General features: G+C 35.5%; 1 long non-coding RNA gene across 2 annotated transcripts in view; it reads right to left on the bottom strand.

Moving 5' to 3' along the window:
* Positions 1-640: 640 nt before the first annotated feature.
* Positions 641-26665, bottom strand: part of LOC129916471 (uncharacterized) — a 122687-nt gene continuing 96662 nt past the window's right edge. Inside the window, exons 3-4 of one of the 2 annotated variants that reach the window (XR_008772457.1) lie at positions 2172-2327; positions 641-2103 (exon numbers count right to left, since the gene is read on the bottom strand). This is a non-coding gene — a long non-coding RNA (uncharacterized LOC129916471). The remainder of the gene's footprint in view (positions 2104-2171; positions 2328-26665) is intronic. The other variant, XR_008772458.1, reaches the window with a different exon arrangement.

Here is a 26665-nt window from a genome sequence, read left to right as displayed (position 1 = left end):
CAGTATGAGAGTAAGTTAATGGCAGCTGAGATAAAAATGCTCCCTATGAGATCATAACAACTCAGAGTAATATTGTTTTCTTTATGAGAATGAATTGATAAAACATAATGTGTGCCATAAATTTCTCGATGAAAATTGGCTTCAAAGTAAAAATTATCATGGGCAAGAAAAAATGAAGAGCTTTAAAAATTAGTAACTGAGCAACCAAAAAAGATATAAAAACATTTTTGTACACATTTAAAAAGAATAAAATTTTTCTACTAGGTCTCGTATTATTATTAACAAAAGAATTATCATTAACATAAGTTAGGGCATATCAAAGTAAGGGTTTTTTAAATCTTGCTAAATGGTGTCAACTTTGCAGATAAAGCCTTACTGTGCAACAATTATTTTCTTAGAATATAATAAAGAATCACTCCTTAAATTTTCCCTGTCTTATTCTGAGACATCTTTTACATACATGTTTCATTTGGTGAAATTTGCAATGTGACAAAACATGTGCAACACAAAAAAACTCATGTATTCTACCATCATGAATTGCAAACTTGCCCAATGGCTCAAAATTACAATGAGCACTGGCAACCATCCAAATTTCATTCTTCTATATCACGAAGTGCATGATTGACTCCTTTTTCAATGCTAAGCTATGCTATGTTTTTACTTAGTGAACATTTTATTAACTCTTCTATTCCCTTTGAATCCATGTTATTTTCATTCAATTCTGAGAAATTTACACAAGCTAAGTAGTTTAGAGTGCACGTTATATGCTTGAAGATGTTTAACGAACCACGCATTATGCGAATTATAGTCAGCCTAATGCATTTGTGTGTTTTCGCACACTTGCACATGCCATGTTGACATTAACCTATGTATAAGGTCATGACTTTTATTGTTAGGCCTTTGAGAATAAAGTTGGAAACACCATCCGGACCAACTGATTTCTTCGAATTGAAAGAGTTAATTATGTATGTTGGTAATCTCTTTCTCGGGTCTCGGGTGCTCAGGTTTGGGCTGTCAACCGGATCAATTGGATGACAATAACCCAGGACAAAAACTGAGGTTGTTGAACTGAATAAAATAATATTTTATCTCTGTTCAGGATCTACTGACTTTATGTTGCAAATAAATGTATTTTCTATATATTTTGATTTGAAAGTAAGCAAACGTAAAATATAATGCATTACTTACAGTCCGCTATTTACGGGTGCATAAAAAAAGAAACCTCAACTTTATAGATTCAGTAATACAAACAAACTATTATTTTATAAATCTGCACTTGAAAAGAGGCAAACTCTTAATATTATGCATATGTATTGTATAAATATATTAGAAAAGGTATCCATACAAATACATTTATACATATGCTGGTAATTAATTGCAGTGTAGGTTTTCCTGAATACTGAGTTCATTATTCACTGCCACCGCAACCACAGCGGCCTCCTTCATTCACATACAAAAGCGGTAGCGTAGTGTTTTTTTTTTGCACTTTAAGTGCTAATTTCGATGAGTGCTTTTAACTATATAGAGATATAGGTACTTCAGAAGAAAGAAAATATTTAAACTTTAACGAGAACTTATTTACCTACCTGAGTAGAACTGAAAGTCCCTTTTCTGCACGAAACTAATCACACTTTCCCAAACGTTTATACTGTTTTTTACTGTTTAATTAAAAATACCGAGGAAAAATTTAAGGCGCTTTCCATGTTGCTCTCATCATACCTCTGCCTTTACTCTGCAACTATATACCTTTGGTTTTGTGTGTGAAAATTCTCAAAATGAAAACGTATTCTAGGTATTCTACAATATACGAATGCAACAGGAAGAGCCATCAGCAAAGGACGACCTACTATTTTGTGAGTTGAAAAATTCCGGAAGATGGTAGGTGGATAGGTATAAAGTGAAAAACAAATGATGAGCAGAATAGTGGGAGTCATTTTCTGAGTTGAAACAAAAATTGTATAAATGCATCTACTATACGGCAGTGGATTTAAATTTATATAGCTTCTTCATGGGTCTCCGTATTTTTTCGTTAAAATTAGAATTAAAATCGTCTTTTTAAAGGTGTTGCTCTTTTCTTTGGTTCTATAATATTATTTTACTGCTCTTAAACAAGAATAAAGAAAAAAATTTTAACAGGTAGGTATTATTTTTTAATTAAAAAAATTACTTACCTAATAAATGAACGCACCTACAATGGTCTGGAAGCAGTACCGTTTGATGGTAGCTAACAAGGGATTTTGCCAATCTGCATTTCGAAGGTTCCAAGTTTCCAAGTATGTATGAATTGTGCTGTACAGTGTGTACTGTACATCCACACACCCAAGAGGCTATGAGATAGAATTAAAAAGTAAAGGTGTCTAAGATAAATATTAAAATCGTTTAAGTCGCTTTAAAAAAAAATAATCTTTTATGTAGGTATATGAACATTTTCTAAAATTTGCTAGATCATTTATAAAAAAAAAAATATTTAACAAATGAAAACGAAATTTCGATAAAATTTAAAAATATTGATTTTTCAAAAGAAATTTTTTATATCCAAAAACAGGATTTTTTGAAAATTGCTGTATAAAAATTTTGGATGAAATCGATTACGCCTTCGAGAGATTCAGAAATAAAAAAAAATCGTTACATGACAGTTAGGTACATTACCCCTTACAAAGGTTCAAAATTTATTTTTTAAATTCAAAAATTGGCTTTTATGTGAAATATAACATACGAAAATTTTAATCAACATCGTAAGAGCCTTTTTGAAAAAAAAGTTTAAGGTACATTACCCCTTACAACGGTTCAAAATTTATTTTTTAAATTCAAAAATTGGCTTTTATGTGAAATATAACATACGAAAATTTTAATCAACATCGTAAGAGCCTTTTTGAAAAAAAAAGTTTTAAAATACCTATGTTTTTTTTTTTTCAAAAATCAATTATTTTTTCATCCACTATTTAACTCAACTTCGGACAAACTTTTAAGTTGACTAACTTTAGTGTTCAATTCAACTCGAATCGAAAGTAAAATCAAAAATTAAGGATTTTTTTCATTTACAAATTTATTTCTAAACTCCCTAGTTTCAAACCTAAAGTTTTTCTACCTTTAGTTTTAAAAATATCAATGGGATATTTGTGACCGCAGTACACAACATAACACATTTAAAGGTAATATATTCCGAGTTTCAATTTTTTTTTTTTTTTCAAATTTGTGTATGTGTCAAAAACGTAGACCTGTCTGTTTGTTTGGCTTTTAATTCATATAATATATTTGAAAGTTAAAACACATTAAACAGAAAACCATGGGTAAAACTACGGCATTCGTTACGTATGTTAATGTTAACGTATTGACGCTCTATGTCTCTATCATTTTCTTCTTATGAAATAGAGAGAGCAATAGTCAAAACGTTAACGAACGTATGTATGCCGTATAGTTCGGACCCAGTTTTTGTTTTAATTTACAAAATGTCATTTGAAAAAATTGAAGGTAAATTGAAAAAAAAAATTCTCTGTGTTTCTTGTCGGAAAATGGTCAAATATTGTTAAAATCATACGGTTTTTCTGCGTTTTTCGTCGTTAATTTAAAAGTAAAAAAATAAAAAAAATAAATTAAATGCGTCTATTAGAGGTGCGTCAGTCTTTTTGAAGTTTCATAGATTTTGTGTGTTTTATTTAAAATAATTTGGTAATTTTTTGAATCAATTTGTGATTAGTTAAAAAAAAAAAAATTAGCGGCTCATGGTACCTACATACATATCACAGTACACATAAAAAGGTAATATAATTCAAACTGACATTTGGCGACCAATGTCAGCTATCGTAATTCTTAATTGTTTAAATTACCGACGAAAAATGCACAAAAACCGAAGAACCACGCACACCACTAATTTTTTTAACAATTATTGACCATTTTCCGCGGTAGAACAAAGAAGAAAATTTGTTATTTTTCAATTTATGTACCTATGTATATATTTTTCAAATGACATTTTATAAATTAAAACAAAAACAAATTTCCTGTTTACTGCGATTGAAATATAAAAATTAAAGGCCGACCTGACAGATTGGTGCCCATTTTTGACAAACAAGTTTTGACAACCTTCGGAAGATATTACCTTATTTATGTGTATTGTGCCTACATATATTACTCTTCAAAAGGTTTTCTATGGAGAAAAAAATCATGTGTGCAATTCACACGCGGTAGAAGTGAAACCTTAAAAAAATGTTTTTTTCTTGAAAAAAAAAAACCGAAAATATCTAACTTTTTTTTTGTTTTATCACCTTTAAATCCATTTTATGACAACTTAAAATTAATTTTATAACATCCGAAAGTTTATTGTTTCAGCTCGAAATATTTATATCGACCATGTCTATACAACATCTACAAAAAGAACTAGAATTGTTTGAACCCAATCAGTTTTCTCAAAAAAAGCAAAAAAATCATTCTTTTTTTCTCTTCTAACACCATTAAATCCATTTTTTTAAATGACAACGTATAATAAATTTTATATCATCAATTTTATTATATCATCTTTCAAATGACGCTTCAATCATATTTCTATGATGCCTACAAAAGAAGTAAGAATTTTTTTAAAGTCAACCATGTCGAAATTTCAAACTGAGATTACGGTACTTCCTACACTGGTGACTGGTCACGGCAACAGATGTCCACAGGTGTTTTGATGAACCTTACAAGTTTTTCAATTTAATATTGTGTAACTTGTAGACCACGTACCGTTATGTGTATATAATGTGTATATCAAATGAAAGGTAATATTATCGGCATGCGCATTAACGTAAAATCAAAATGTATAACGTGTTTAGAAAAAGATTATATTTTCACCGTTATCTCAGAATTTTGAATATGAACTTGATTGCAATTTTGTCAATTATAGTTTGTTGTATTACCTATCTACAGTATAAATTTCATTCATCTATCTATTAAAACAAAAAAGTTATAATCAATTGATTCTTCGTGTCACTTTTTCGTTTCATCTTGTTTCAAATCACTACGATACTAAAGAAGTTTTCACTTCAAAAACAAATGCCTACGAAGAGAAAGAATTTTTTTCACACGGTTTTATAATTTTTTTATGTGTCAAAAACAAAGAACTAGAAATTCACAATTTTGTATGGGTTCTTCTATTTTTGGAAGTGGTGGTTCATCTATGAATTTTGTCCACTAGTCCCAATTTCACCTTGAACACAAAGACTCTTTAGTCAGTCAAATTAAGTTCAATACCTGAAATGGTTGATTCTTTGCCGATTTTTCAAAAAAATCATTTTAAAAATTTCCTTCTTTTTCTTGAAAATACATATTTCAACTTGACACAAACAATAATGATTTATAAATGACACTTTGAAATAAATTCTCAAGTTTGCTCGGCAAACTTCTAATATTTCCGGGGGTTGAGAAAATCTAAAGTTGATAAACTTGAAAATTGAAAGTTTAAGTTTGAAACATTAACTTTCAGTGAATAAAACCAAATTCTCAAGTTCATACTAAAAATCTTAAAGTTATATTCAACTTCGACTGAATAAAATCGCCCATTGTGGAGCGACAACCCTAATACATTTCGTTTACTATTGTATTTTACAGAATTTAAGTTTGAAACTCGATAATGGATGGACTACGTTTTCTCCATTCAATCGATCCTCCTGGATGGTTGTGACGTACTCTTGAGTGGGAGACAAACTGTACAATATTTGCAGTCAAAATAACCGATGTAAATGCATTCACACACCAAAATTATTTTTCTGCGAAACGCATAATTTGTGTATTGACGAAGCTATTCATGTAGAAATGAGCCATCACGTCCTTGTGTGGTATTTTCGCGTTCAGATTTTTCAAAGAAATGACGAACTTAATTTCGTTTTTTATCCACTGACTGCGGACTGTGAAGGAAAACAATTACCAACTCGTTGGTGATTTTAATTGGTTTTTATGCCGAAAATTTAAAATCCCCTTAAAATTCACTATAAGGTTGCTGTGGGATATTTAACTTCAATTAGTACCAGCTGGTTGATAACGAAGCATTTTGTATTTTTTTTTTAATGTATGGTGCGTAAATTTATGAATTTTTCTTTGATTGATTACTTCAGGCGAAAACAGAACAATGACATTGGTAGAGACAGAATTTCTGAAAAATCTTACGTATTTTTTTTTTTTATAATTATTGTACAAGACTTTTTTAAATCTGAATCTATAGAACTCTGCGTTTTAAAATTAAAATGTTTGTTTATTTTCTGGGACATGCCTTAATTCTGCTATATGTAGGTACTGAAATAAAATTGTATTGTATATACAGGGTGTCCCAAAAGTTAACGTCGAAACGAAAACGGTAGATCGGGTAGGTGGTGACAGTTATCAGAAAAATAATAAAAAAAATCGCAGCCATATATTTTGGGAGTTATGGGCATTTGAAAAAAAGTCGAAAAAATGGTCACCCTGTGACGGTTTTTCATGTGCCGTGACTACAAATCTTAATTTTTGTCATTTTTTTCTTTTGTTACGGAACTTTGAATAACCCTGCTATCAAATGCATTCAAAAATTTTAACTCAGCTGCATCAATTTCAAAGAAAATATTACTTTTTTACCCAACTTAGTACTAAAAAATTTTACATGACTCTAATTCAATGAGCCGTAGTGTAAAAAAAATGCACTACGATGTTTCGGCAAGTTGCCTTAAAAGTTGGTGTGTTCAATTCTCTTTTCAAAATGGTGTAACATTCTTGGGAATATTTCATAAATAACCGAGATAAAATTTTTTTTCTTAAGAAATCCGACTTTTTTATGAGGTAACTTCATACTACACTACGGCTCATTGAATTAGAGCCATGTAAAAATGTTTAGTACTAAGTTGGGTAAAAAAGTAATATTTTCTTTAAAATTGATGCAGCTGAGTTAAAATTTTTGAATGCATTTGATAGCAGGGTTATTCAAAGTTCCGTAACAAAAGAAAAAAATTACAAAAATTAAGATTTGTAGTCACAGGGTGACCATTTTTTGGACTTTTTTTCAAATGCCCATAACTCCCAAAATATATGGCTGCGATTTTTTTTATTATTTTTTCTGATAACTGTCACCACCTACCCTATCTACCGTTTTCGTTTCGACGTAAACTTTTGGGACACCCTGTATATGTACAAAATTTTTTTCATTCCGACAAAAGGGTCGCTACCGGCGAACACGTTTTTGCATATTGCACGGAAGTCTGATAATTTAATTTTGTCAAAATTGTTTTGGCACTCCTTAATTCGAGTTTATGTGTTGTGAAATAATCTGTTGTTTAAAATTTAATTCGAATTTGACAATTTAGAGAGGTGGCGCACGGCATTTATCAACATTTTTTTTGTTTCACTAGTACCTTTTAAAAAAAGACACAAGTCAACAAAATCGGAAAAAATTTCTTCTAATTTGGCTGTATTGATTTATTTATTTATATACTTATGAGGCGTTCAGAATAATAACACAGTGTAACACTCAAAATATAGGTAAGCGGGCGGAGACCTATAACGATTTGTAAGAGCTAGTTGCACTGATTACAAAACGTTATTTAAAAACTCCGTAACACCCCCAAAATCTGGAGTTAGGGGCAAAAAACGGTTTTTTTGGACCTTCACCAGGGGGGTCATTCCGTAATTTTGAAAATGATAATCGAATTGACGTTTGAATCGTTTCACAGTTTGAGAATCTTCAAAGCTGTTCTAAATCATGCCTGATTCAATATTTCCAAAACAGTTTATAGGTACCTATAAATAAAAGTTTTCATATCCTTTGAAGTCGAGCTTATAGGTGAGCTAATAGTGCCTCCTAATCGGGTGGCCGAGGTTCGATTCCTGAAATTGAAATTGTTTTTTTTTTTTTTTGTTTTCAATAAATAAACCATAGCTAAATAGGTGAATTTTCGAACTTTGTCAGCTTATAGATTCTAGGTGGTTAAACCAAACCACATGTTTTATACATTGTTGAAAAGGTGTAAATGTCTTCTATACTGTAAAGAAATATGAAATGGATAACAAAAGGTCGAAAAAAAGTGTTTTCCCCCTAACTCCAGGGGATGTTACGGAGTTTTTAAATAACGTTTCATAATCAGTGCAACTAGCTCTACGAAACATGATACGTCTCCGCCCGCGTATATTTGTAAACCTTGTTTTTGTTACAAAGTGTAATGGGTCAAGTCCACTTCTCTATAGCTTGGATGTTCTAAGGTCTTAAAAATTAAGGGTTTCGTTTTATATCAAATAAAATGAAAGAAAGAAATTTTGTATAGGTAGGTATATAGAGCTATTGATATGTGAAAAATTTATTTCCAAAGTTCCTTTAAAGCTTCTCAAAGTTCAGTATAATGCACAAATGGACTTGATACATTTATTATTCTGAACGCCTCATTATATTTTATTAAACGCTTAACTTTATTATTTTTAATGTGGTTAGAACTTTTTCAAATACCTCAATAACAATGAAAATAGCAATGTGGAAATTTACCAAGGGGAGACAACAATAGTTGTAGCATTTTTGTTAAAAAGTTTTCAAAAAAACAAACATCACATAACTAAACTACATTCTTTAAATACCAAAATAAATGTAGGTTTTCTCATAACTCCTCTTACCATCATTTTGTTTTTTAGTATTTTGCATTTTATAGGGAAAATGCTCCACTATAATTCGTTATCGACTTTTTCTGGATTTAAATAAAAGTTATTTATATTTGTTCTTGTTATTTTTACCGCACTAAATTTAAACTACCTAATAAATGAAGTTAACTTCAAATTTTATCTATTTCAAATGTTTCAATGGTTTCTTTTTTTAGCAAGTTAGGGTGGTCCTTATTTATATGGAAGAAAAAATAAATTTTTATTTTACTGAGCACCTTATTTTTGTCTTCCTTTGTATTCAAAACGTGTATAAGCAAATTTCAAGAAAATCGCAGTGTATTAACACGCGCCGCAATGGAATTGAATTTCTAATTCTATTCCTGAAGACAGTAAGAACCCAATCAATAACTGATATTTTATTTTTATTAATTTAGGTATGAATAAATGAATACATATTTTAATATCTTAGGTATAACAAATATTTTCCAAATAAAAAGGTCCAAGATCCCAGGGCCGCCAGACATTACTTATTTTCTCAAGAAAAAAATGTATGGAATTACGTAGTGCCAGGACATACTATTAGTGAATGGATACTGGCTATCTTGTGCCGACGGCCATTTTACCACTAACAGGTGCTAAAGGTACGAAAAATACGTAGTTAGATTTCTTATTTTCTCAAGGCTGATTTTTATATATGATACTCAGGGAACTAATACATTAATTTTTGTAAGCTGCCAGACCCGTCGGATGGGCCTAACACCTTGCCAGACACGCATTTTCGTATAAGGGAAAGTTAGATTTTGTTATATGGAGGTCTGGGAAAAAATTTATAACACATTTTGACTTCAGGACTCGAAAGAGTATCAAGACACGAGTCGAAAACCACATTTTTAACAATCGCATCTAGAGTCATTTGGCCGCCATTTTGTTTTTTTAATAAAAATTTCAATTTTTCACATAACTCATGTATTTTTGAATCTACAGAAAAAAAATGTATTGCAAACTTGAAGATAATTTAATTTACTACAATATATGTTAAATTACTTTTTTCGATTATACCTTCGGTTTAAGAGTTAGGGTGGTTTTTTTTTGAAACCATATTTTCGTCATATCTCTTTTATTTGAGCTTTTTTGAAAATTAACTTGAAGTAAAAGTTGTAGATCTTTTTATTACCTTCAATTATTACATTAACGGTTTTTCGATTTGACCGTCCGTTTTTGATCTGTAGGAAAAAAACTTCAAAAAGGTTGCAATTTTTTAATATAGGAAAAATGTTCTAGTACAGGGTAATTTGCATTAGATATAACAACAACCTAGGCGTGTAGGTTGCACTCAGACAAGAACAAAATTGTATAACTAACACTGCCAGACCCATTCCGACAGCCATTTTTTTTGCCAGACATACAAAAGTGTGTAAGTAAAGATAATATTAAAATTTTAGAAAATTTTCAAAAAACGCATTTTTTGTTTTTTAAAAAATATTTCAAAATTTTTTTTTGAAAAATCAATTTTTTGAAAACGGATTAATGAAAAATTTTGAAATTTAGTTTTAATGTGTAAATTAATTATTTCTTCAAAATGGCATCCCAACTTTTTTTTTGAAAAATGTTAAAAAATTTTTATATATAAAAAACTATTTTTTTAAAAAACGGTTCCTACAATTTTCGAAAAATTTTTTCTAAAAATACCTTTTTATACAAGAAATAAAATGGCATATTTGTTAATTAATTATAAAAACAGATTTAATTTTTTTATACTACTTATGAAATTTCTTCAAAATATCAAATTTTTAATTTCTTGAATAAAAAGCTTTAACATTATAGTTACTTTAAGCATAAGAGCAAGTACGTGCGACCCCAGTCGTGCAATTTATTTAATTGTTAGTCCGATCAAATTAGACTAAAATAAGGGGGTGAGGTTACATTAATTCCCAGCAAGCCGAAAATTGGTAGGGTTGTTGGAAACACCGTCATAAATTAAATCTAAAAAGTCCTCATCGATCCGAGGCCTGGAAAAAAATTTACGGGGGGTCAAAGGTCACTATTTTCAGCAAAACGGTAAGTCTTATCAAAAATTTTTCAATGCAAGAATTGTAGACAAGATTATTATATATAAAAAGTGTCATGACACTTTTTTCCTAAGACCCACCGTTTTTTAGGTATAACGATTTAAAAAGTTGAAGTTGGGTTGTAATCGTCATAATCAGGCCTATTCTTTAAAAAACACTCCTAACTGAAAAGTTCCTGAAATTCTATTATTAAGAATGACGCAAGCGTCACTTTTCGTAAAAATGACGCGGGCGTCACTTTTTGTAATAATGACGCGTGCGTCACTTTTTGTAAGAATGACGCGGGCGTCTCTTTTTCTAAGAATGACGCGGGCGTCACTTTTCGTAAAAATGACGCGTGCGTCACTTTTTGTAAGAATGACGCGGGCGTCACTTTTTGTAAGAATGACGCGGGCGTCACTTTTTGTAAAAATGACGCGGGCGTCACTTTTACCGATAGTGGTATAATCGGGTTTTTGGATTTTTTTCAAAATTCCGAGAAAATCCAGTTTGAAAGTTCGGGTAAAATGTTTTTTTTCGAAAAATCCCCGAACCTTTGAACGCTCCTCGAAGCTAAACCGCTTGAGAGAAATTTTTGGCAGTGATGCCAAATGCTAGCTTGTGTCATGGGCTTACGCTTTGCACATTGTTAGATTTTTAGAAAGCTCATCTTCCATGTTAAACCGCCAAATCATGCCTATTATCAGCATCGGGCTTAACTTCTTTTTTAACCTTTAAGTTCTCCCAGTTTGAGAACCCGTGGACCTACAGTGATGGGAGTTGTACCCAAATGTAGGTTAGAGTCCCCGTTATCTTTGGGTATCAAAAAAATTTTTGTACCCTTTTTCAAAATCCCGAGATATAGGCGTTGGAAGTTGGGGGTGCGAAAAAGCTTCTGGGAGCTGAACGCGCGTCACTTTTCGTAAAAATGACGCGGGCGTCACTTTTTGTAAGAATGACGCGCGAGTCACTTTTCGTAAGAATGACGCGGGCGTCACTTTTCGTAAAAATGACGCGCGAGTCACTTTTCGTAAGAATGACGCGGGTGTCACTTTTTGTTAGAATGACGCGCGCGTCACTTTTCGTAAGAATGACGCGAGCGTCACTTTTTGTAAGAATGACGCGGGCGTCACTTTTTGTAAGAATGAGGCGTGCGTCACTTTTCGTAAGAATGACGCGAGCGTCACTTTTTGTAAGAATGACGCGGGCGTCACTTTTTGTAAGAATGAGGCGTGCGTCACTTTTCGTAAGAATGACGCGGGCGTCACTTTTTGTAAGAATGACGCGCGCGTCACTTTTAGTAAGAATGACGCGCACGTCACTTTTCGTAAGAATGACGCAAGCGTCACTTTTCGTAAAAATGACGCGGGCGTCACTTTTTGTAAGAATGACGCGCGTGTCACTTTTAGTAAGAATGACGCGTGCGTCACTTTTCGTAAAAATGACGCGGGCGTCACTTTTTGTAAGAATGACGCGCGAGTCACTTTTCGTAAGAATGACGCGGGCGTCACTTTTCGTAAAAATGACGCGCCCGTCACTTTTGTAAGAATGACGCCGGCATCAAGTTTTGTAAGAATGACGCGGGCGTCACTTTTTGTAAGAATGACGCGCGCGTCACTTTTCGTAAGAATGACGCGTGCGTCACTTTTTGTAAGAATGACGCGGGCGTCACTTTTTGTAGGAATGACGCGGGCGTCACTTTTTGTAAAAATGACGCGGGCGTCACTTTTACCGATAGTGGTATAATCGGGTTTTTGGATTTTTTTCAAAATTCCGAGAAAATCCAGTTTGAAAGTTCGGGTAAAATGTTTTTTTCGAAAAATCCCCGAACCTTTGAACGCTCCTCGAAGCTAAACCGCTTGAGAGAAATTTTTGGCAGTGATGCCAAATGCTAGCTTGTGTCATGGGCTTACGCTTTGCACATTGTTAGATTTTTAAAAAGCTCATCTTAAATGTTAAACCGCCAAATCATGCCTATTTTTTCAGCATCGGGCTTAACTTCTTTTTTAACATTTAAGTTCTCTCACTTTTCGTAAGAATGACGCGGGCGTCACTTTTTGTAAGAATGACGCGCGCGTCACTTTTTGTAAGAATGATGCGCGCGTCACTTTTCGTAAGAATGACGTGGGCGTCACTTTTTGTAAGAATGACGCAAGCGTCACTTTTCATAAGAATGACGCAAGCATCACTTTTTGTAAGAATGACGCGGGCGTCACTTTTTGTACTAATGACGCGTGCGTCACTTTTTGTAGGAATGACGCGGGCGTCACTTTTTGTAAAAATGAGGCGCGCGTCACTTTTTGTAAGAATGATGCGCGCGTCACTTTTTGTAAAAATGACGTGGGCGTCACTTTTTGTAAGAATGACGCAAGCGTCACTTTTCATAAGAATGACGCAAGCATCACTTTTCGTAAAAATGACGCGGGCGTCAGTTTTTGTACTAATGACGCGTGCGTCACTTTTTGTAAGAATGACGCGGGCATCTCTTTTTGTAAGAATGACGCGGGCGTCACTTTTTGTAAGAATGACGCGGGCGTCACTTTTTGTAAGAATGAGGCGTGCGTCACTTTTCGTAAGAATGACGCGAGCGTCACTTTTTGTAAGAATGACGCGGGCGTCACTTTTTGTAAGAATGAGGCGTGCGTCACTTTTCGTAAGAATGACGCGAGCGTCACTTTTTGTAAGAATGACGCGCGCGTCACTTTTCGTAAGAATGACGCGAGCGTCACTTTTTGTAAGAATGACGCGGGCGTCACTTTTTGTAAGAATGAGGCGTGCGTCACTTTTCGTAAGAATGACGCGAGCGTCACTTTTTGTAAGAATGACGCGGGCGTCACTTTTTGTAAGAATGAGGCGTGCGTCACTTTTCGTAAGAATGAAGCGGGCGTCACTTTTTGTAAGAATGACGCGCACGTCACTTTTAGTAAGAATGACGCGCACGTCACTTTTCGTAAGAATGACGCAAGCGTCACTTTTCGTAAGAATGACGCAAGCGTCACTTTTCGTAAAAATGACGCGGGCGTCACTTTTTGTAAGAATGACGCGCGCGTCACTTTTAGTAAGAATGACGCGCGCGTCACTTTTCGTAAAAATGACGCGGGCGTCACTTTTTGTAAGAATGACGCGCGAGTCACTTTTCGTAAGAATGACGCGGGCGTCACTTTTCGTAAAAATGACGCGGGCGTCAGTTTTTGTACTAATGACGCGTGCGTCCCTTTTTGTAAGAATGACGCGGGCGTCACTTTTCGTAAAAATGAAGCGTGCGTCACTTTTTGTAAGAATGATGCGTGCGTCACTTTTTGTAAAAATGACACGGGCGTCACTTTTCGTAAAAATGACGCGGGCGTCACTTTTCGTAAGAATGACGCGGGCGTCACTTTTTGTAAAAATGACGCGGGCGTCACTTTTCGTAAGAATGACGCGGGCGTCACTTTTTGTAAAAATGACGCGGGCGTCACTTTTTGTAAGAATGACGCAAGCGTCACTTTTCGTAAGAATGACGCAAGCGTCACTTTTCGTAAAAATGACGCGGGCGTCACTTTTTGTAATAATGACGCGTGCGTCACTTTTTGTAAGAATGACGCGGGCGTCTCTTTTTGTAAGAATGACGCGGGCGTCACTTTTTGTAAAAATGACGCGGGCGTCACTTTTACCGATAGTGGTATAATCGGGTTTTTGGATTTTTTTCAAAATTCCGAGAAAATCCAGTTTGAAAGTTCGGGTAAAATGTTTTTTTCGAAAAATCCCCGAACCTTTGAACGCTCCTCGAAGCTAAACCGCTTGAGAGAAATTTTTGGCAGTGATGCCAAATGCTAGCTTGTGTCATGGGCTTACGCTTTGCACATTGTTAGATTTTTAAAAAGCTCATCTTAAATGTTAAACCGCCAAATCATGCCTATTTTTTCAGCATCGGGCTTAACTTCTTTTTTAACCTTTAAGTTCTCTCACTTTTCGTAAGAATGACGCGGGCGTCACTTTTTGTAAGAATGACGCGCGCGTCACTTTTCGTAAGAATGACGTGGGCGTCACTTTTTGTAAGAATGACGCAAGCGTCACTTTTCATAAGAATGACGCAAGCATCACTTTTTGTAAGAATGACGCGGGCGTCACTTTTTGTACTAATGACGCGTGCGTCACTTTTTGTAGGAATGACGCGGGCGTCACTTTTTGTAAAAATGACGCGCGCGTCACTTTTTGTAAGAATGATGCGCGCGTCACTTTTTGTAAAAATGACGTGGGCGTCACTTTTTGTAAGAATGACGCAAGCGTCACTTTTCATAAGAATGACGCAAGCATCACTTTTCGTAAAAATGACGCGGGCGTCAGTTTTTGTACTAATGACGCGTGCGTCACTTTTTGTAAGAATGACGCGGGCGTCTCTTTTTGTAAGAATGACGCGGGCGTCACTTTTTGTAAGAATGACGCGGGCGTCACTTTTTGTAAGAATGAGGCGTGCGTCACTTTTCGTAAGAATGACGCGAGCGTCACTTTTTGTAAGAATGACGCGGGCGTCACTTTTTGTAAGAATGACGCGCGCGTCACTTTTCGTAAGAATGACGCGTGCGTCACTTTTTGTAAGAATGACGCGGGCGTCACTTTTCGTAAGAATGACGCGTGCGTCACTTTTCGTAAAAATGACGCGGGCGTCACTTTTTGTACTAATGACGCGTGCGTCACTTTTTGTAAGAATGACGCGCGCGTCTCTTTTTGTAAGAATGACGCGGGCGTCACTTTTCGTAAAAATGAAGCGTGCGTCACTTTTTGTAAGAATGATGAGTGCGTCACTTTTTGTAAAAATGACACGGGCGTCACTTTTCGTAAAAATGACGCGGGCGTCACTTTTCGTAAGAATGACGCGGGCGTCACTTTTTGTAAAAATGACGCGCGCGTCACTTTTTGTAAGAATGATGCGCGCGTCACTTTTCGTAAGAATGACGCGGGCGTCACTTTTTGTAAGAATGACGCAAGCGTCACTTTTCGTAAGAATGACGCAAGCGTCACTTTTCGTAAAAATGACGCGGGCGTCACTTTTTGTAATATTGACGCGTGCGTCACTTTTTGTAAGAATGACTCGGGCGTCTCTTTTTGTAAGAATGACGCGGGCGTCACTTTTTGTAAAAAGTTAGTTCGGGTAAAATGTTTTTTTCGAAAAATCCCCGAACCTTTGAACGCTCCTCGAAGCTAAACCGCTTGAGAGAAATTTTTGGCAGTGATGCCAAATGCTAGCTTGTGTCATGGGCTTACGCTTTGCACATTGTTAGATTTTTAAAAAGCTCATCTTAAATGTTAAACCGCCAAATCATGCCTATTTTTTCAGCATCGGGCTTAACTTCTTTTTTAACCTTTAAGTTCTCCCAGTTTGAGAACCCGTGGACCTACAGTGATGGGAGTTGTACCCAAATGTAGGTTAGAGTCCCCGTTATCTTTGGGTATCAAAAAAAAATTTTTTACCCTTTTTCAAAATCCCGAGATATAGGCGTTGGAAGTTGGGGGTGCGAAAAAGCTTCTGGGAGCTGAACGCTTTGACCTAGAGACATGGGAGTGGTGCCATATGAAAGCTTATATTCTCAGCTACCCGATAGTGGTATAATCGGGTTTTTGGATTTGTTTCAAAATTCCGAGAAAATCCAGTTTGAAAGTTCGGGTAAATTGTTTTTTTTTTCGAAAAATCCCCGAACCTTTGAACGCTCCTGGAAGCTAAACCGCTTGAGGGAAATTTTTGGCAGTGATGCCAAATGCTAGCTTGTGTCATGGGCTTACGCTTTGCACATTGTTAGATTTTTAAAAAGCTCATCTTCCATGTTAAAACTGACGCGGGCGTCACTTTTGTGCAAACTGACGCGGGCGTTACTTTTGTGAAAACTGACGCGGGAGTCACTTTTGTGAAAACTGACACGGGCGTGACTTTTGTGGAACTGACGCGGGCGTCACTTTTATGAAAACTGACGCGGGCGTCACTTTTGTGCAAACTGACGCGGGCGTCACTTTTATGCAAACTGACGCGGGCTTCACTTTTGTGCAAACTGACGCGGGCGTCACTTTTGTGTAAACTGACGCGGGCGTCACTTTTGTGCAAACTGACGCAGGCGTCACTTTTGTGCAAACTGACGTGGGCGTCACTTTTGTGCAAACTGACGCGGGCGTCACTTTTATGAAAACTGACACGGGCGTCATTTTTGTGCAAACTGACACGGGCGTCACTTTTGTAAAACTGACGCGGGCGTCACTTTTGTGAAAGCTAACGCAGGCGTCACTTTTGTGCAAACTGACGTGGGCGTCACTTTTGTGCAAACTGACGCGGGCGTCACTTATGTGCAAACTGACGCGGGCGTCACTTTTGTGCAAACTGACGCGGGCATCACTTTTGTGCGAACTGACGCGGGCGTCACTTTTGTGCAAACTGACGCGGGCGTCACTTTTGTGAAAACTGACGCGGGCGTCACTGATGCGGGCAAACTGACGCGGGCGTCACTTTTATGCAAACTGATGCGGGCGTCACTTTTGTGAAAACTAACGTGGGCGTCACTTCTATGCAAACTGACGCGGGCGTCACTTTTGTGCAAACTGACGCGGGCTTCACTTTTGTGCAAACTGACGCAGGCGTCAGTTTTATGCAAACTGACGCGGGCGTCACTTTTGTGAAAACTAACGCGGGCGTCACTTTTATGCAAACTGACGCGGGTGTCACTTTTGTGAAAACTAACGCGGGCGTCACTTTTATGCAAACTGACGCGGGCTTCACTTTGCACAATGAATGACGCCGGCGTCAAGTTTTGTAAGAATGACGCGGGCGTCACTTTTTGTAAGAATGACGCGCGCGTCACTTTTCGTAAGAATGACGCGTGCGTCACTTTTTGTAAGAATGACGCGGGCGTCACTTTTTGTAGGAATGACGCGGGCGTCACTTTTTGTAAAAATGACTCGCGCGTCACTTTTTGTAAGAATGATGCGCGCGTCACTTTTCGTAAGAATGACGTAGGCGTCACTTTTTGTAAGAATGACGCAAGCGTCACTTTTCATAAGAATGACGCAAGCATCACTTTTCGTAAAAATGACGCGGGCGTCACTTTTTGTACTAATGACGCGTGCGTCACTTTTTGTAAGAATGACGCGCGCGTCTCTTTTTGTAAGAATGACGCGGGCGTCACTTTTCGTAAAAATGAAGCGTGCGTCACTTTTTGTAAGAATGATGCGTGCGTCACTTTTTGTAAAAATGACACGGGCGTCACTTTTCGTAAAAATGACGCGGGCGTCACTTTTCGTAAGAATGACGCGGGCGTCACTTTTTGTAAAAATGACGCGGGCGTCACTTTTCGTAAGAATGACGCGGGCGTCACTTTTTGTAAAAATGACGTGGGCGTCACTTTTTGTAAGAATGACGCAAGCGTCACTTTTCGTAAGAATGACGCAAGCGTCACTTTTCGTAAAAATGACGCGGGCGTCACTTTTTGTAATAATGACGCGTGCGTCACTTTTTGTAAGAATGACGCGGGCGTCTCTTTTTGTAAGAATGACGCGGGCGTCACTTTTTGTAAAAATGACGCGGGCGTCACTTTTACCGATAGTGGTATAATCGGGTTTTTGGATTTTTTTCAAAATTCCGAGAAAATCCAGTTTGAAAGTTCGGGTAAAATGTTTTTTTCGAAAAATCCCCGAACCTTTGAACGCTCCTCGAAGCTAAACCGCTTGAGAGAAATTTTTGGCAGTGATGCCAAATGCTAGCTTGTGTCATGGGCTTACGCTTTGCACATTGTTAGATTTTTAAAAAGCTCATCTTAAATGTTAAACCGCCAAATCATGCCTATTTTTTCAGCATCGGGCTTAACTTCTTTTTTAACCTTTAAGTTCTCCCAGTTTGAGAACCCGTGGACCTACAGTGATGGGAGTTGTACCCAAATGTAGGTTAGAGTCCCCGTTATCTTTGGGTATCAAAAAAATTTTTTTAACCCTTTTTCAAAATCCCGAGATATAGGCGTTGGAAGTTGGGGGTGCGAAAAAGCTTCTGGGAGCTGAACGCTTTGACCTAGAGACATGGCAGTGGTGCCATATGAAAGCTTATATTCTCAGCTACCCGATAGTGGTATATAATTACGCGCGCGTCACTTTTCGTAAGAATGACGCGTGCGTCACTTTTTGTAAGAATGACGCGGGCGTCACTTTTTGTAGGAATGACGCGGGCGTCACTTTTTGTAAAAAAGACTCGCGCGTCTTTTTTTGTAAGAATGATGCGCGCGTCACTTTTCGTAAGAATGACGTAGGCGTCACTTTTTGTAAGAATGACGCAAGCGTCACTTTTCATAAAAATGACGCAAGCATCACTTTTCGTAAAAATGACGCGGGCGTCACTTTTTGTACTAATGACGCGTGCGTCATTTTTGGAAGAATGACGCGCGCGTCTCTTTTTGTAAGAATGACGCGGGCGTCACTTTTCGTAAAAATGAAGCGTGCGTCACTTTTTGTAAGAATGATGCGTGCGTCACTTTTTGTAAAAATGACACGGGCGTCACTTTTCGTAAAAATGACGCGGGCGTCACTTTTCGTAAGAATGACGCGGGCGTCACTTTTTGTAAAAATGACGCGGGCGTCACTTTTCGTAAGAATGACGCGGGCGTCACTTTTTGTAAAAATGACGCGGGCGTCACTTTTTGTAAGAATGACGCAAGCGTCACTTTTCGTAAGAATGACGCAAGCGTCACTTTTCGTAAAAATGACGCAAGCGTCACTTTTCGTAAAAATGACGCGGGCGTCACTTTTTGTAATAATGACGCGTGCGTCACTTTTTGTAAGAATGACGCGGGCGTCTCTTTTTGTAAGAATGACACGGGCGTCACTTTTTGTAAAAATGACGCGGGCGTCACTTTTACCGATAGTGGTATAATCGGGTTTTTGGATTTTTTTCAAAATTCCGAGAAAATCCAGTTTGAAAGTTCGGGTAAATTGTTTTTTTTTTTCGAAAAATCCCCGAACCTTTGAACGCTCCTGGAAGCTAAACCGCTTGAGAGAAATTTTTGGCAGTGATGCCAAATGCTAGCTTGTGTCATGGGCTTACGCTTTGCACATTGTTAGATTTTTAAAAAGCTCATCTTCCATGTTAAAACTGACGCGGGCGTCACTTTTGTGCAAACTGACGCGGGCGTTACTTTTGTGAAAACTGACGCGGGAGTCACTTTTGTGAAAACTGACACGGGCGTGACTTTTGTGGAACTGACGCGGGCGTCACTTTTATGAAAACTGACGCGGGCTTCACTTTTGTGCAAACTGACGCGGGCGTCACTTTTGTGTAAACTGACGCGGGCGTCACTTTTATGAAAACTGACACGGGCGTCACTTTTGTGCAAACTGACACGGGCGTCACTTTTGTAAAACTGACGCGGGCGTCACTTTTGTGCAAACTGACACGGGCGTCACTTTTATGCAAACTGATGCGGGCGTCACTGATGCGGGCAAACTGACGCCTGCGTCACTTTTATGCAAACTGATGCGGGCGTCACTTTTGTGAAAACTAACGTGGGCGTCACTTCTATGCAAACTGACGCGGGCGTCACTTTTGTGCAAACTGACACGGGCGTCACTTATATGCAAACTGATGCGGGCGTCACTGATGCGGGCAAACTGACGCCTGCGTCACTTTTATGCAAACTGATGCGGGCGTCACTTTTGTGAAAACTAACGTGGGCGTCACTTCTATGCAAACTGACGCGGGCGTCACTTTTGTGCAAACTGACGCGGGCGTCACTTTTATGAAAACTGACGCGGGCGTCACTTTTGTGCAAACTGACACGGGCGTCACTTTAGTGAAACTGACGCGGGCGTCACTTTTATGAAAACTGACGCGGGCGTCACTTTTATGCAAACTGATGCGGGCGTCACTGATGCGGGCAAACTGACGCGGGCGTCACTTTTATGCAAACTGACGCGGGCGTCACTTTTGTGAAAACTAACGCGGGCGTCACTTTTATGCAAACTGACGCGGGTGTCACTTTTGTGAAAACTAACGCGGGCGTCACTTTTATGCAAACTGACGCGGGCCTCACTTTAGTGCAAACTGACGCGGGCGTCACTTTGGTGTAAACTGACGCGGGCGTCACTTTTGTGAAAACTAACGCGGGCGTCACTTTTGTGCAAATTGACGCAGGCGTCACTTTTGTGCAAATTGACGCAGGCGTCACTTTTGTGTAAACTAACGCGGGCGTCACTTTTGTGAAAACTAACGTGGGCGTCACTTTTATGCAAACGGACTCGGGCGTCACTTTTGTGCAAACTGACGCGGGCGTCACTTTTGTGAAAACTGATGCGGGCGTCACTTTTATGAAAACTGGCTTTTCCACAATCTAACTTACCTGAACTTACAAGCTGAATTGCTAGAAAAACAAGTGCCACAACGATACAAAGAAACTTCATGATGATAAATAATACTAAACACTCGCTCACATTTGCCTTTTATTGTATTTTGAAATATATTTTTTTAAATGTATTAATTAGAGGAAGGTGGGCTAAAATGGCCCTCCTAAGAAAAATGTTCCAAATCTCGAAAAAAAAATTAAAAATCAATTACTTTTACTTTTTTTTGCTTTACGAGTTAAAAAAGTTCTAAAAAGTATTTAAAGTAAATATTTAATTTGCAAAACGTCTTCCAATTTTACTGATCAAATTTACGCGGGTAAAATGGCATACTGGTATGCATCTTAATCCAAATATTCGTGAATCTAAAAACAAAATTATAGTCAACGAGCTCCTTTTCTACTTGTGTTCAAAAGTGGTGCTAATTCTTCCCAGCTTTTCTGTGAGCCATTCAAAACCGTCAGTCCAGTATGCCATTTTACCCGAGTACTAAGTAGGCCATTTTATTCATTTGGGGTTCTTTTGTTTAAGTTTTTATACCGAAAAAAACTAGATATACTTCATGAGATGGTTACAGTCAGTTTGACTCGTCAAATATCAAATAATGACTTGAAGTTACTAAAATTTCTTGTGTCGGTGCTGCCAGATATACTAAAGAATTGTTATCAAAAAACATTCTAATTTTGTTCGATTCTTCGATTCATAGCAAGTATGTGACATTTTACCTTGGAGGGCCATTTTAGGCCACTTTCCCCTAATTGTTTAATAAAAAATAATTTAAAAATACTCATAGCTTGATACAGGAATGTTTACATATAAGAAACGTGTGTCTTCCCAATATATAGCAAATATTTAATTTTTCTGACGAAGTTATAAATCTCAATCTTATGTATCTACGGACTTATATCGTGAAACAATTTGTTTATACATAGTATGATAGCAAGGTTTTTGCCACAAGAACCAAAATATAGTTTTCTGAATAGTCCGGTCAAATTAGACTAAAATAAGGAGGTTAGGTTACATTAATTCCCAGCAAGCTGAAAATTGGTAGGATTGTTGGAAACACCGTCATAAATGAAATCTCATCGATCCGAGGCCTGGAAAAAAATTTACGGGGGGTCAAAGGTCACAAAAATTCTTAAAAATATTCCCCTTAGACCAGAATATTTTTAAGAAAGTTGGCCACTTAGGTTTCCATAGATTTATTTTATACCACAGGTGTTTAAAATTTTTCATAAAATACTTTTTTTACATTTTGCATCAAAAAACAGATTTCAAAAATTTTTTTTACGGAAATGTACAATAGCTATGCAGTTTTTAAAGCATTTATGTACTCATACAATTATTGTAGAAAATGATAAAAAAAGAAATAAATAAAATTCATTCATTCGTGGTTGTAGTGAACAAAAAACATAAGATGATAAAATTTAAAATACACTGAACGAAAAAAAGCCACTATTTTATGAACTGGTTGCGATAGAACTTTTTTCTATCTGTTTTCAGAACAGTCATAAGTGTAGCTATCAGCCGTTTTAGGGTTGTCCATTCTCTATTGCACACCCTGTATATATTCAGACATATTTTAAACAAAAATTCCCAGGGAAATGGTTTCGCGAGAAGGGCCGCAATCGGAAAAATGGCGAAAATTTCCATTTTTTTTGCTTTCCCATATTCCTAACCATTCAAGAACGAAATTCAAGCTAAAAAAATAATGAAATTTCAGGAACTTTTCAGTTAGGAGTTTTTTTTACAGAATAGGCCTGATTATGAAGATTACAACTCAACTTCAACTTTTTGAATCGTTATACCTAAGAAACGGTGGGTCTTAGGAAAAAAGTGTCATGACACTTTTTATATATAATAATCTGGTCTACAATTCTTGCAATAAAATTTTTTTTAAAAGACATACCGTTTTGCTGAAAATCGTGAAAAACCAGTTTTTGTGACCTTTGACCCCCCGTAAATTTTTTTCCAGGCCTCGGATCGATGAGGACTTTTTAGATTTAATTTAGGATGGTGTTTCCAACAATCCTACCAATTTTCAGCTTGCTGGGAATTAATGTAACCTCGGATGTCTAAATTGACCGGACTATAGTACTGAAAATTTAATTTGTATTGTACTGAAATGGATACAATTGTACTGAAATATATTTTCCACATGAGAAGCTATTATAAAATTTTATTTAAAATGTTTTATTTGCAAAAACTTCTAAATTTTGCATATACATTTCATTATTTTCTGCATAAAAGAGTAATTTTTATTTAATTTTGGAATATGAGAAAAATTACATATTCACAGAAGACTATATCTACAAGTATTAAAATAAAATTAAAAAAAAATGCAAAAATCTTGGGGACCAAAAAATAAAAGTGAAACTTTGGTTTTTAGATAACGGCTTAGTTTTGAACTTTAAATTAACTTTACAAACTTGAATAGTCGGCAATTACCACAACTCGGTAATTGCCACAACAGAACGTGTTTTCTTTGATTTTCAGGAAACGTAATTTACATTAATCTACATGCCTTTTCCATATAAAAGTCTGCAGGTCTTCGGACTTAATGCTTTACTTTGAAAATTGTGTTCATTCTTTTTTCTGAATTTATAACAGAATGAATTCAATGTTTTGCATTTCGACTTTTTTAGTCTCTAATTTGAACAGCATTTACAATAATTGCTGATTCAAAAAAAAGTCACTACACTCAAATTGTAACATTTATTTTGATTCAAAAATTCTGAAACTAAATTAAAACTATAACAAATAGAACTGTCGTTTTTTAATACTTTCAATTTCCTCTTTTTTTGAAATCTTAGATTGCATAAGAACTTTTAATACACACATTAAAAAATTGTATCGAATTTAGACAAATTGTATTTTTGTACTCGAGCAAACCCATTTGTATCGAATTCGATACAATTGTATCGAATTTTCCATGCCTGATTGGTAGATATCGGTATGGGACTATCCATAGCAAGTTTGTACTGATATAGAAAACAATAAGCCTTATCGCAAGAAAAAGTTTCCCAGAACTTTGCTATCACGAATCATCTTCGAAGTTGAAAAAAAAAATCGCTTGAAAATACCTATCGTGGATTATTTATTCCAGAACTTTTTCTAATTTAAATGTGCAGAAATTAGGTGGATATGGAAATTTCCTAACGAATATAAGTCAAAAACTAGACTAATTTTTAAGACTTATAAAAAAACTTAAAATATATCATTTATCTGCATTCATTTGTGTGTGCAATGCCGTCTTTACCATAAGGGCACACGGGGCCCGTGCCCAGGGCCCTCATTCTCAGGGGGCCCCGAAGGAACGAAAATTTCTCTCACACATTTATTCAAAAAAACATTTTTGTCGGGCAGACCATCTGCCAAAAAAATTTTAGTTTTTATATGGCAACCAAACAATCAAATAAAGTTTTTTCTACACCTATACGGTTAATATATGTTTTCAAAATGAAAACAAATTATGTGACGACCAAACCCAAATTCAATTTTCCAAAAAATAAGACAATAATATTTTCAAAAAACAAGAAAAATATCTTTTTTTTTTCTACTGTAGGTAAGATTATTTATTATTTATTAATAAAAACAACGAATTCTCTTTCATTATCTTTTTCCTTAAATAATAATTTCGTTTGAAGTTTGCAAAACTGTAGTGCGTGTTAAAATCAGTGTAAAAATATGTGTAGATTCGTATTGAAAGACGAAAATAGAATCAATTCGTCGGCAAAAAAACATCAATACTTTTTCCGTTGGAAAACGTTTAAGAAAAAACTATTGCCGGCTCGTCGACGGTACTTCAATGTTTTGGTACAATGGAAAACGCCATGGTACAATCAATGGTTGGCACCCGCAAACTTTTTTAATTTGAATTGCGAATTGCTCTCGTATTTAAAGATTGACACATAAAATTTATTAAATAATTTTAAAAAATTGTATTGCAAATATTTTTTTTTAAGTTTTCTTAATTTTAATATCAGTATAAACCTTTTTATGTCAAAATTTTCATTAAAATCGGTTGTGTCGTTTACGTTAAGAAATGGGTTCTATGGCAAGTAGGTACCGTTAATAACGGTCCAAAAAATACTCTTCTTATTTCAAAAGTGCGGCCTTATTTGCAGCATAGCCTGTTTTTTTTTTCAAAGCAAAATCGTTAGCCGTATTTGAGAAAATTGCAATTTCTCGAAAACTTTATATTGCAGATATCCTTTAAAAAGGAGACATTAAAATAAAATAAAATAAAATAAAATAAAATAAAATAAAATAAAATAAAATAAAATAAAATAAAATAAAATAAAATAAAATAAAATAAAATAAAATAAAATAAAATAAAATAAAATAAAATAAAATGAAATAAAATAAATAAAATAAAATAAAATAAAATAAAATAAAATAAAATAAAATAAAATAAAATGAAATAAAATAAAATAAAATAAAATAAATAAAATAAAATAAAATAAAATAAAATAAAATAAAATAAAATAAAATAAAATAAAATAAAATAAAATAAAATAAAATAAAATAAAATAAAATAAAATAAAATAAAATAAAATAAATAAAATAAAATAAAATAAAATAATATAAAATAAAATACGGTTCTTGGAAATCACGTACACTGAGCCAAAAAAAAAACAAGGTAAAATCATTGTAACCACTTTGAATCAATGTAAAATCACTACATTTTTAGCTTAAAGTGGAAAATGATTGAATCAAAGTAGCACACTTAAAATCTAAGTTGTTCACACATAAAAAAAAAAAAGTAAATCTGGCATCCGCTGGGGATCGAATCTGCTACACCTGGGTTGACAAGCTTGTGCCTTACCACTGTGCCATCTCACTTATAAAAATTGATGTGACAAATTGTAAGTTAAGCATATGTAGGACGATTTAAAGAAAATTAATGAATATGTTTTTCACCATTGATTCAATGTAGAAAGTATTAAAAATTACTATACGTTTTTTCTCTGGGTGTATAAATCGTCTGTGCCGAGTTTTTAGCAAATCTATCTATCAACCCGTTTGAGCTCTTTTTTCCAATTTTTCAAACTGAAACGTATAACGGATACAGGATATAATTATTGGCAGTATAAAAAGTACAATTCTTGGCAGTGACAACGATTGATTTCCAAATAGACGTATTATTGGCACCCCCTACTAATAATAAAGACACTAGGTACTTTATATGGAACGATATATTGGCAACCCTTTGCCTTTTAGCCAAACATTGTACTTGTTTTATTTTCCAAAAGGGGCCCAAATTCTTGTGTGCCCAAGGGCCCCAAGCTAGTTAAAGACGGCCCTGTGTGTGTGTTATTTGCAAGAAGAGAAGGGACTTACAATTTTATTTCAAAAGGTTTTATCGCCCACATGCAGATTATAAAATCTTTTGCTTTTTTAAATTCTAAGTAAAATGCTTGGAGTTGAACCTGTGACATCAGTTTTTTTTATTTTCTCGAATAATAGAAAATAAGGATTTCCATTTCAAATATTTATATCCCGTTTTCTGTTTAATTAAATACCCTTTAGTTTTATTGTTAGGAACATCATAAACTTTTTGTATGCTTTCGTAAATCTGAAGACATTTCAAGAACAACACCGCAGTCATAACTTTGTTTAATTATTACCTTACTGCCGCCTTTTAAATGTTTCATTAGCTCAAAGAATAAGCTAAAACAATTCATAAGCCCCTA

The sequence above is a fragment of the Episyrphus balteatus genome, chromosome 3 (assembly GCF_945859705.1).
Source record: "Episyrphus balteatus chromosome 3, idEpiBalt1.1, whole genome shotgun sequence".
Lineage (NCBI taxonomy): Eukaryota > Metazoa > Arthropoda > Insecta > Diptera > Syrphidae > Episyrphus > Episyrphus balteatus.
This window is presented reverse-complemented; position numbering and strand designations above follow the sequence as displayed.